The sequence below is a fragment of the Puma concolor genome, chromosome D2 (assembly GCF_028749965.1).
Source record: "Puma concolor isolate L17-30 chromosome D2, mPumCon1.1.hap2, whole genome shotgun sequence".
Lineage (NCBI taxonomy): Eukaryota > Metazoa > Chordata > Mammalia > Carnivora > Felidae > Puma > Puma concolor.
In genome coordinates, this window is record NC_141677.1 from 18,995,446 (window position 1) to 19,006,134 (window position 10,689).

General features: G+C 47.5%; 1 long non-coding RNA gene across 2 annotated transcripts; it reads right to left on the minus strand.

Annotated features, from left to right (window-relative positions):
* Positions 1–2,042: 2,042 nt before the first annotated feature.
* Positions 2,043–10,418, minus strand: LOC147575825 (uncharacterized). 2 transcript variants are annotated; one of them, XR_015241600.1, is made up of 3 exons: positions 10,154–10,418; positions 2,768–2,860; positions 2,043–2,222 (listed from the first exon to the last, which is right to left on the minus strand). It is a non-coding gene; the product is annotated as an uncharacterized LOC147575825 (long non-coding RNA). The 2 variants fall into 2 exon arrangements; XR_015241601.1 differs by lacking the exons at positions 2,043–2,222; positions 2,768–2,860 and adding an exon at positions 7,840–9,655.
* Between the last annotated feature and the right edge of the window lie 271 nt (positions 10,419–10,689).

The following is a 10,689-nucleotide window of genomic DNA, read 5'->3' on the forward strand; positions in this document are numbered from 1 at the left end:
ATAAATATTTCACCTTTGGCTGACAGAATTGTTTCATTTCTAATTGATCATCAAATACCCCCAAATACTTCATTTTTTTAGTTTCCTAAGTGGTAAATTGTCCATAAATGTGTGAAGGAGGGGCTCTCTGTTTAAAGCAATAAGCTATTTTAAGTGAATCCTTTTATAAAGCACAAAATCCCATTTTAGTGAGGAAAAATCTCCCCCCAATTGATCTAATAAATGGCATTTCTCTTGCTGTATATAGTCACTAATGTACTAGAATTAGCTCATGTCTGAGTGGCTCTTGAAGACCACACACGTGGGCAGAGCAGTGTGGTGGAGAAGAAGGGAGATCGGAGGTGAACAGAGCACCCGGTGTTCCCACTCTCACATAATCCATTCAGAGTCCTGTGAGCTGGTGTTATTGTCCATATTTAGAAAGGGAGAAAGTGAGGCTCAGGAGAGGTCCATGACCAAAGTTGTACGCAGGCACGGGCAGGGCCAGAACCCAGACCAAGGGCACTTCACCACCTGGCTCAGAGGGACCTCCCAGAGCTCACGGTCCTCTGGTGCCTCAGCTTTTCAATGGGAAGCAACCTGGGCAAGTGACTTAGGCTCTGGGTTTTGAAGCCACTCTTACCTGCAGTTCTTTGAAACTAATCTCAGGGTTAAGCCCCCTTATTCTTAAGAAAGGAGATGGGTTGTCATGAGATGCAGTTTTTCTGGGTGGTTCCACTGTGGTAGTGCAGAATGGTGGAGAAAAATGGGGGCTCAGTGTTTCTCTCCTAACTTTCCCAATACCTGGGGGCTCTGGCAAGTCACTTTTTCTTTAGCCCCTCTTCTCCAGGATGAAGGTCATCCTCTAAGACCACCAAATTATTTAAGACAACAGATAGCTCAGTTGCCCTATTTTGACCGGTAACTGGGGTTAACATTTTTAATGGCCAGGGATTTTTCACATCTTATAGATAATTTAGAGCCACAAAAATAAAATTCAATTTTACACATACCAACACATGAAAAAATGATGAAGTTGGAAGAGCCTTTCTATTTTCTTTTTTTTTTTTAATTTTTTTTAACATTTATTTATTTTTGAGACAGAGAGAGACAGAGCATGAACGGGGGAGGGGCAGAGAGAGAGGGAGACACAGAATCGGAAGCAGGCTCCAGGCTCTGAGCCATCAGCCCAGAGCCCGACGCGGGGCTCGAACTCACGGACCGTGAGATCGTGACCTGAGCTGAAGTCGGACGCTCAACCGACTGAGCCACCCAGGCGCCCCGAGCCTTTCTATTTTCAAAGTGCTAACCGGACAAAATTTTTCTTTAGGATTCCTTTAATTGGTGATCTACCTAAATGCATATATTTTGTTTCTAAAATTAGAATTAAGTTTTTCTTCAACTATGTTTTTCTAAATTTTTTAAATGTTTATTATTTTAGAGAGAGAGAGAGAGAGACAGAGCATGAGTGGGAGAGGGGCAGAGAGAGAGGGAGGCGCACAATCCCAAGTGGGCTCCAAGCTCCAAGCTGTCAGCACAGAGCCCGACACGGGCCCACAAACTGAGATCATGACCTGAGCTGAAGTCAGATGCTTAACTGACTGAGCCACCCAGGCGCCCCCAAATATTTTTCATTAGAGATAATTTATCTGGCATTAAACTATTGCATGAAGTGTATGTGAGTTAATTTATTTAATAAAAACAACCACAGCTAGCCTGAATCTTCCCAAACTATGCTCTGTGAAACTCTAATATCCTGAGATGTTAACAAAGCATTCTTTGAAGAAACTGTTTTATAACTAAAGCCTTCAGAAAATACTGAGTCAAACAAAGCAAAATACAGTTAAAAACATGCAGGACAGCTTCTGAGGTTAAAATATGTTAATACATTTTTGAAGTAATTGTCTATCACTATGTACCAAATTGCCTTAAAACTTAGTGACTAAGAACAGCAAATGTCGAATGGTGCCCAAAATTTCCGTGGGTCAGGAGTTTGTGGGCAACTTGGCTGGGTGGTTCTGGCTCAGGGTCTGCCATGAAGTGGCAGTTAAGATGTTGGGTGGGGCTGCGTCATCTGCAGGCTCGACTGGGGATGGAGGAGCCACTTCCAAGATGCCTCACTCACCTGACTGGCAAGTTGGTGCTGGTTATTGGTGGGAGCTCCCAGTTCTTCTCTAGGTGTGTGTCCCCACAGCGCGGCTTGTGTGTCCTCATGGCATGGGGGCCACCTTCTCCCAGACGATCTGCCAGACAAGAAGGTGATCTTTGGGAGCCATCTGGCGGCTGGTTCCCATGACATTACACGATCTTAGGTAGAGATCACGGTACATAGTTTTCCTCAAACTTGCTTTACCACAGATAATCACAAAATCCCCTTTTTTTTTTTTTTTAGGGAATTCTGATTCCTGGGGTGTGTTGATATCTTACTATTCTACATGTTGTTCAGCTCAACCTAGCACAGGTTGAACTGCTGTCCACCACCCTGCATGATGCCAGAAGACTGTTTGGCATCACGGTGTGTGCGTGCATGCATGAACCTGTGTGTGGGGTGTGTGGAGCCAGGATCATGATATGAGGCTGGGTGGGGTGCACTGTGATGGCAAGGTGAAGTCTGGGTCTCTTTGTGTAGACCCCTGAGTTGAAGGAGCTCCTGGGCATTCAAACTGCACTCCTCCAGATGGGCCTTCCCTTGCTGCACATGCTGAGTTAGTGTTGCGCTCCGACCTCTTTCTTGCCATGGTCACAGAGTCCCTTGGAGTCTCTCTCTACTTCTCAGTCCCTTCCTCACCTTCTTCCTGGATCCTTTGTTCTCCTGCACACTAAAGCCATCTTCCAGGATTTTCTTTCACAAAACACCCATGATGACCAAATCAGAAAGAGCCTTTAAAACAAGATTATGAGTCATTAGCAACAGAAGAAATCACTCCTCCCTTCTTTGCTGTCAAGAGACTCTACTCAGAAACACAGCTGCTTGTTGTGCACTTTCTGGGAAAGATTGTTCTCCCTCCTGCCCATCCCAGAATGTGTCACATGTGAGGTGGGAAAAGAAAGACAAAAACAACTTGAGATTTTATATCAAATTAGATTGAGTATTCATATCCTTCCATATTGGAGCATTGCTTCTATTGCAGGCCTGTCTCCACCTGCATCGACACTGGGGCATAAACACAACCTTCCTAATAATAAGGCTTCACTGAAGTTCATTGCCCAAGAAATGATGTCTTTCCTGCTTCACGTTTGCAGTGATGCTCCCATCCACCTCCCAAGCGCCTCCATCTACGGAAGTTGCCTCACATTTTCATGCTACAAATTGGGCTCATTCATTTCGCTTGTTCCTAGAAAAAGTGGGAGGTCATAGCATTAGCATCTGAAGGCTGTGATTCTGATTAACATACTGCTGCTAGAAGGTGAGGTTGTGATAATTAGCATCCCCGGGCAGCCAGGCAGAGGGACTGGAAACCACGCATGTTACTCCTTGTTTATCTGTTACCTTGCATGATGAATATGGGAAGGCCCATAAACTGTCCACGATCTTTTTTTAAACATTTTTTTTAAAACGTTTTTATTTATTTTTGAGACAGAGAGAGACAGAGCCTGAGCAGGGGAGGGGCAGAGAGAGGGGGAGACACAGAGCCTGAAGCAGGCTCCAGGCTCTGAGCTGTCAGCACAGAGCCTGACACGGGGCTCGAGCTCACAGAGTGTGAGAACATGACCCGAGCCGAAGTCGGACGCTCAACCGACTGAGCCACCCACGTGCCCCTGTCCATGATCTTAACTTACACAATCCTAGAATGGGAGGAGACGGCCATTACTGAAGGTATCACGCAGTGGAGTATGAGCTCAACTTGTGTGGACACTTGGAGCATCTCTGAGAAGCAGAGCCAGGCAGGGTTAACAAGCCTCTTTCTCTCTCCCTCTGTCTGTCTCTTCCCTCCGTGTGTGTGTGTGTGTGTGTGTGTGTGTGTGTGTCTTTGTCTCTCTCTTTTCCATCTGATGAGTGATCTACTTGTCCTTTTTTTTGATATAAAACAAACATTTTATTTTATTTTTTTAGAGTTTAACAGTATTATTTATTTATTTATTATTTTTTAAATATAACTTATTGTCAAATTGGTTTCCATACAACACCCAGTGCTCATCCCAACAGGTGCCCTCTTCAATGCCCGTCACCCACTTTCCCCTCTCCCCAACCCCCATCAACCCTCAGTTTGTTCTCAGTATTTAAGGGTCTCTTATGGTTTGCCTCCCTCCCTCTCTGTAACTTCTTTTTCTCCCCTTCCCCTCCTCCATGGTCTTCTGTTAAGTTTCTCAGGATTCACATATGAGTGAAAACATATGGTATCTGTCTTTCTCTGCTTATAGCAGCACTTACAACAATAGCCAACTGATGGAAAGAGCCTAAATGTCCATCAACTGACGAATGGATGAAGAAGATGTGGTTTGTATGTTCAATGGAACACTGCTTGGCAATGAGAAAGAATGAAATCTGGCCATTTGCAGCAACATGGATGGCACGGGAGTGATTTACTTTTCCATCTACCTCACTTGAAGTGACCTCCTGGGCAAAGCTTCCTTATTGGAAGGAATCTCTTCCTTTGTATCATTTTCTTCCTTCTGTGAAGATCAGATGATCCACTCAGGATATCTGGTCAGAGGGAAAAAGGAAAGTGTTTCCTAGACAGGGACGTTCTGGAAATTTTCAGCTGTCCTTTATACGGAGGACTACCAGACTTCGAGTACACAAATTTTTTTTCCCTACACAACTGCTGATTAAGCACCAGAGTTGTTATTACAGACAAAAAAAGGGTGGTTTCTAATTTTGTCAGGAGAAGATAAAGACTTAACCTCTTCAACAAAATGCTTATCAGGGAGTTTCGAACTCTTTTGTCAAGGACTTGTCTCCTCAACTGAAGAGGGCAGCCCTCCCTGCTTCTTCAGCAAATCTGCTGATATTTTCACTTGTTGATACATTTCCCCAAAATGCTGCACAATCATTTTTCCCTTAACCGTCTCATGGAACTGCTTAGCATGTTTTTTCCTGAGTAAAGGATGACAAAACTGTGGCATGGAGACAAAAATGGATAAATCAGTTACTTTGAAGGAACTCTTCCTTGGCTTACTGCAGACCACTGTTCTATTTCGTCTCCATGAAAGCAGCTTCCCATAAAATCCAGTGAAAGTTGGGCAGTAGATCAGCCAAACACTTAAGTAGCCTGCTCTGCTTCTAGAACTTGGCCTGTAAAAGAATGTCCCTGCCACTAGTTTCGGGCAAATGGGATTTCAGTTATTGAGAGAAGGGTGAGTGTCTTCTTGGTAACATGAAGAGTTGTTGAGTCTGGTTTGCTCTCAGATTTACTCTCTGACAACTAGCCAGACCCCAGGTAGATGGATGAATGGGGTGGGTTGGGGCAGAGTGCCCACATGGACAACTTGAGTCCTCTGGGCCAAGCGACCGTCTTCAGTCACCGATTCCCAGATCCTTTGCCATGAGCCTTCCACTGCATCATAGAGTGAATCTGGAGATCATTGCTGGCTCCTACCTGTGGAATGCTCTGGAATGGGATGATCAATATGGAGCCATCTCTGAGTAGAAGACTTAAGAGCCATTCATGGGTACACCATCTCTCTTTTCCCTCTGCTGTAAGACCAGCATGTGCCAGGGAGGGGCTGCACCTTCACCTTCAATCCTGGATTCCTGGCAACCTGGAGCAGGCTGAAGCTGAAGCCAACCCTTTTGGCTCTGACATGAATGAGAATTAAGCCTTGGATGTTAGAAGCCACTAAACTTCTGGAGGTATCTGCTAGGGAAGTGTAAGCTTAAGGTGACTGATCAAGAGGTTAAGTCCATGTATATAATCAAGAGTTGATTCATGGAAAATCTGGGCAGGCTCATGTTTTGGGGCTGTAATTGAGATAGCAGGGTGAAGGATGAGACATTCAGAGAGTGGGAAGGCTTTAGGGCAGCTGCAGGGTGCAAGAGAGTTGGAAAGAACTGGAGAGGAGAGGAAAGGAACATTTTTCCTAGGTTTTAAGTCAAATGGTTTTAAAGCTCTTTGAGAGAAAAGATTCTACCAGAAGCCTTTGCACAAAGGCTGCTGAGACTGAATTTCTAAAGACTCAGGTCCTTGCAGCAGTTTCCAGTGAGAGGTGACAGGAAGCCAGAGGGAGGAAGAAGAGAGAAATGAGAAGAAATAACACAGGGAAGTCTTCAGGGCATCAGCAAAATCCTCATTCAGACGTCCGGTGAATACTTCTCATTTTATCTGGTATTGCCACTGGGGTAGGTGCTGTGTAGTTCCGGAAGTGCATGATTATCGAGGGAGGCATATCAGAGTTTCACGCAGAAGCACAAATTGTTTTCTCCTGGTTTTTGTTGGAAAAAAAACAGGAGCAGGAGGCAATCCCCGCTGAAAGACATTTCTACTTGCATTGGGGCATGTCATTTTTCCATGGGGCAACCAGAGGCTGCTGTGGAAAGCAGCCCAGCCTCTCCTTAATATGCTCAAGGCTGCTAGCCTTGACAGAGAAGGCCCTAGCTGCTAGAATCACAACTGAGCAGATTCTCCCAATTGGTTGAAACCTTTTTTACACGATATTTTTTTTTAAATTTTTTTTTTTTAATTTTTTTTTTCAACGTTTTTATTTATTTTTGGGACAGAGAGAGACAGAGCATGAACGGGGGAGGGGCAGAGAGAGAGGGAGACACAGAATCGGAAACAGGCTCCAGGCTCCGAGCCATCAGCCCAGAGCCTGATGCGGGGCTCGAACTCACAGACCACGAGATCGTGACCTGGCTGAAGTTGGACGCTTAACCAACTGCGCCACCCAGGCGCCCCTTTTTAATTTTTTTTAACATTTATTTATTTTTGAGACAGAGAGAGACAGAGCATGAACGGGGGAGGGTCAGAGAGAGGGAGACACAGAATCTGAAACAGGCTCCAGGCTCTGAGCTGTCAGCACAGAGCCCGACGCAGGGCTCGAACTCACGGACTGCGAGATCATGACCTGAGCCGAAGTCGGCCGCTTAACCGACTGAGCCACCCAGGCGCCCCTTTACACGATATTTTTATGTTTGTTTGTTTTTGCAGAGAAGGGCAATTGATAAGAAAACCAGCTCATATTAGGCACTTAGTAAACAAAGAAAGGAAGAGTGATTTCCAGGTTCTCAGTTGATCGAATAAGATCTCCAACATCAGTGTCCTTTATGCACCATTTTTTTTGTAGTGTAACTTCTTTTGTTTAAGTTGTATTATTATTATGATTATTGTTATTTTTGAGCGAGAGCAAGTGGGGAAGGAGCAGAGAGAGAGAGAGAATTCCAAGCCCAATGTGAGGCTTGAACCCACAAAGAAAACTGTGAGATCATGACCTGAGCTGAAATCAAGAGTCAGATGCTCAACTGACTGAGTCACCCAGGTGCCTCTTGTAGTATAACTTCTTGGTTAAACAGGAGCTAATCTACTATTCTAAAATATAAAACAGTGTAAGTGGGGTGGCCCTGGTTGAAGGGAGGTAGAATCCAGAGCCCTACCCCCTGGGACTGGACACCCTTTCCCCACCTCCAACTCCCTCTAGCTGGCAACTTCCTCTGGGCATGGCGGGAAACCCATTGCCCACCCCTTCACCCACCCAGGGCTCCTGGGCCATGTGGCACCACTCTCAATGACCAAAGGTCCTCTATCCTAAACTTAATCTGCTAGGAAAGTGAACTACAGATTCACAACTGTGGGAGGGGCATTGAAAATCATCTAATCCAGCTCCCTGGCTTTATAGTCAAGCAGACTCAGGCCTGGAGCACTCTTGTCCTGGGAGACATGGTTAGAGAATTAGAGAACCTGGACAAAACATCAGGTCTCCCGGTGCCCATCCAACAACCTCATTTATTTTCCTGTATACCATGATGCTTGCTTACCTTTTAGAAAGATTAGAGGAAAACAGTACTGGCCAAAACAAAACAAAGGGGACTTCTTATTGAAACCCAGTTAATAGGTACGTATGGTTCTCTAGGATTATTCCTCAAGCAGTCTGGCTAGCCATTTTATTCTTTGGTGTGTCTCAGACACTTCACAGTCAACATGAAAATGGTAAACCCATAACCTCGGTGAGGCAGCATTTTGTCCCTCCTGGTTGCTTTTTAGCTTCGGGCTTTATACCTGGGGGTGGTGGGTGGAGGGATTTGATACTGAGAGACAGACCGGAAATCATCATGGAGAGGAAGGCTTATCATGGGCACAAGGGGTGTCCAGGGATCCCTCAGTGAAAGGGGCAACTTCCCCTTCTGGGTGCCCACAAGGCCTGGAAATCTCTTTCTACCACCTCCTATCACAGGCTTTTCTCCAGCAGTGAGCATGTCACAGGGGTTCATGGAACACTCAGGAAGTACAAAGAAACATAACGTCCAGGTCTTTTATCCTTTGCAAAGGCACAGGGGACTGCCAGAGGCCAGAGAGCAATCCAGCTTTGAGGATGCAGTCTTACATTTTGTAGGAAGGTTCTACACTTTTCCAGCTGAACTCTGAGCAAAGGCGATGGAGTGTCTCTGCAGTCACCTGTCCCTGCTGACTCAGGGAGGAGACAAGTCTGACTCAGGCTAGCCTGGACTAGCTTGGGACATAGAGGTGGTGACATACAGAGCCAGGTGACTAGAGTGAAGCACTCAGACAAATCGGGGCCAGGCCACTGGCTGAGGACCAGGGCCACGGACGTTAGTAATAGTCTCACAATGCAGTTACGTGCGTGCAGGGTTTGAAGTTGATGTACATCTATAGCTTTCTATACTTAGGGTTAACGTAATTGTTTAATAACCTACCGATAACTTATGCCATAGCATGAATTCAATTCTATTCACCTTATTATGTTGTCGCTTTGCAAATTCATGAGTTAAAAGAAATTGCTTCGTGTGTGTTGGGAAATTAGAGCAGCTGTTGCTTGGAACTGTGCCTGTTGCACAGGATCCAGAATCGTCCCCTCGACCTCGGTCTCCACGAGCTTCCTGCAGGAGATGAACCCAGAGAACAGTTCCAGGCAAAAGAACACTTTGACCCTGGCCTCCATTGCCATTCTCTGGAACTTTGCTGTATATCCCGCGGAGCAGTCCGGCTTCGACTTCAGGTCATGATCCCGCAGCCTGTGAGTTCAAGCCCCGCGCCCAGCTCTGTGCTGACAGCTCGGAGCCTGGAGCCTGCTTCCTATTCTGTGTCTCCCGCTCTACATTTCTGGCCCACGTGGACTCCCCCGGGATTTCTTGTCTTCACCTCAGTGGTGTGGCTGACCATGGCCCCATGGCCTGACCCAGATCAGGAGCTGTGGCTGTTGGGGCATTGCTACACCTGCTGTGTGTCCCCCCCGGGGCTTTTGGACGGAGAGCTCCCAGGACCTCCTAGCTGCTCTCACAAGTTCCCCCAGTGCCCAGGGTCCCCAAAGGCCTCCCTGCCGGGACACCTGCCACCTCTGGAACTCGCACACACCCTTTCAGACGGGGGAAGGGCCGAGGGCACTCCTCATGGGGATGTGCTGCAGGAGAGGGCCTCCTGTAAAGTCACCCGCCAAAGCTCCTGTTTTCACCTTCAGATTTCACCTTAGATAGGTGTCAGAGGTCAGCCCAGGCTGTTGGAATGAAGTCTGGTGGGTTGTTGACCTCGAGCAGAGCAGAAATGTCTTCTCCCCGCTTTTAGGCCTGGAGGATATTGTGGGTAAGTGCCAACATGCATGTGATGGGATGAGCCCTGCCCCACCTCTGCCAGCACCCGCCCTGTCACCTCAGTCTTCTGGAGGCAGAATGCGGTCCCTTCCCCTCAGGCCGTCTGAGGGCCCGTAGCTCCAGCAGGAAGCTAGGCGCTGGTCTAGGGCCTGCCTTACGCAGCGGTGACTGGTGTCCTCCCATCTGACTTGATGGGGAGACGCCCCGGAGAGCACACAGGGATGGTCACCGAGGGAAGAGGGAGGAGCCCGGGGCGGGGTGGGTGGGGCTCTAATATGTCGCTCCTTATCAAAATCTCTCGAAGCCAGGGAACGTCCGAGGATGGAAGGCAACCCTGGGGATCGTGAAGCCTAGTGGTTCTCAAACTTAGGGCACCAGCATGATAGAGCCTGTGTGTGAAGAGCTCAGTGTGAAGTTTGGGCCCCGGGTGTTATGTGCTGGGAGCTGTCCCGTGGGGGAAGGTGACCCGGTGACCTGTTCGTCCGTCATGCGTTGCTTCCTCAGGGAAGACTGGGCTGCGGCCAGGGGTCTAATCATGCGAGCCCTGGACACGGAGGGAGTGACTTTGTGTAACAGGCTCTCTCTGGCGGGCTCAGGACACCCCGTTCTCGGAGCCGCAGCTCCGGCAGAGAGGCTCCGTGTTTATCCGGCCCTCACCTTTGAAAACTGCCAACACAAACGGGCCGACGGCTTGTTACCTGGGACACTAGATTAAGTAAAACCAGAGCTCTGTGCCCAGGGGAGCAGCCGGAGGACGGAAGGCTCTGGAGGGAAGGGTTATGTAAATACTGGTTGAATAATTGGGTTTGTGTGTTGATTAGATAAGGGTGGAGAAACTGAAGCCCGGTGAATAGCAATGAAGCTTCTAGGCTAGTAATGGCCTGATTTGAAAGTCTGAAGCAGGACCGCCTGGCACCACGGGGCGGAGGGGGTGGAGGGCGGATTTCCCTGATGGGTCTGTGGCGGCTGAGATAATGCCTCGTGACAAGGGGACAGAAGTTAATGCCTGG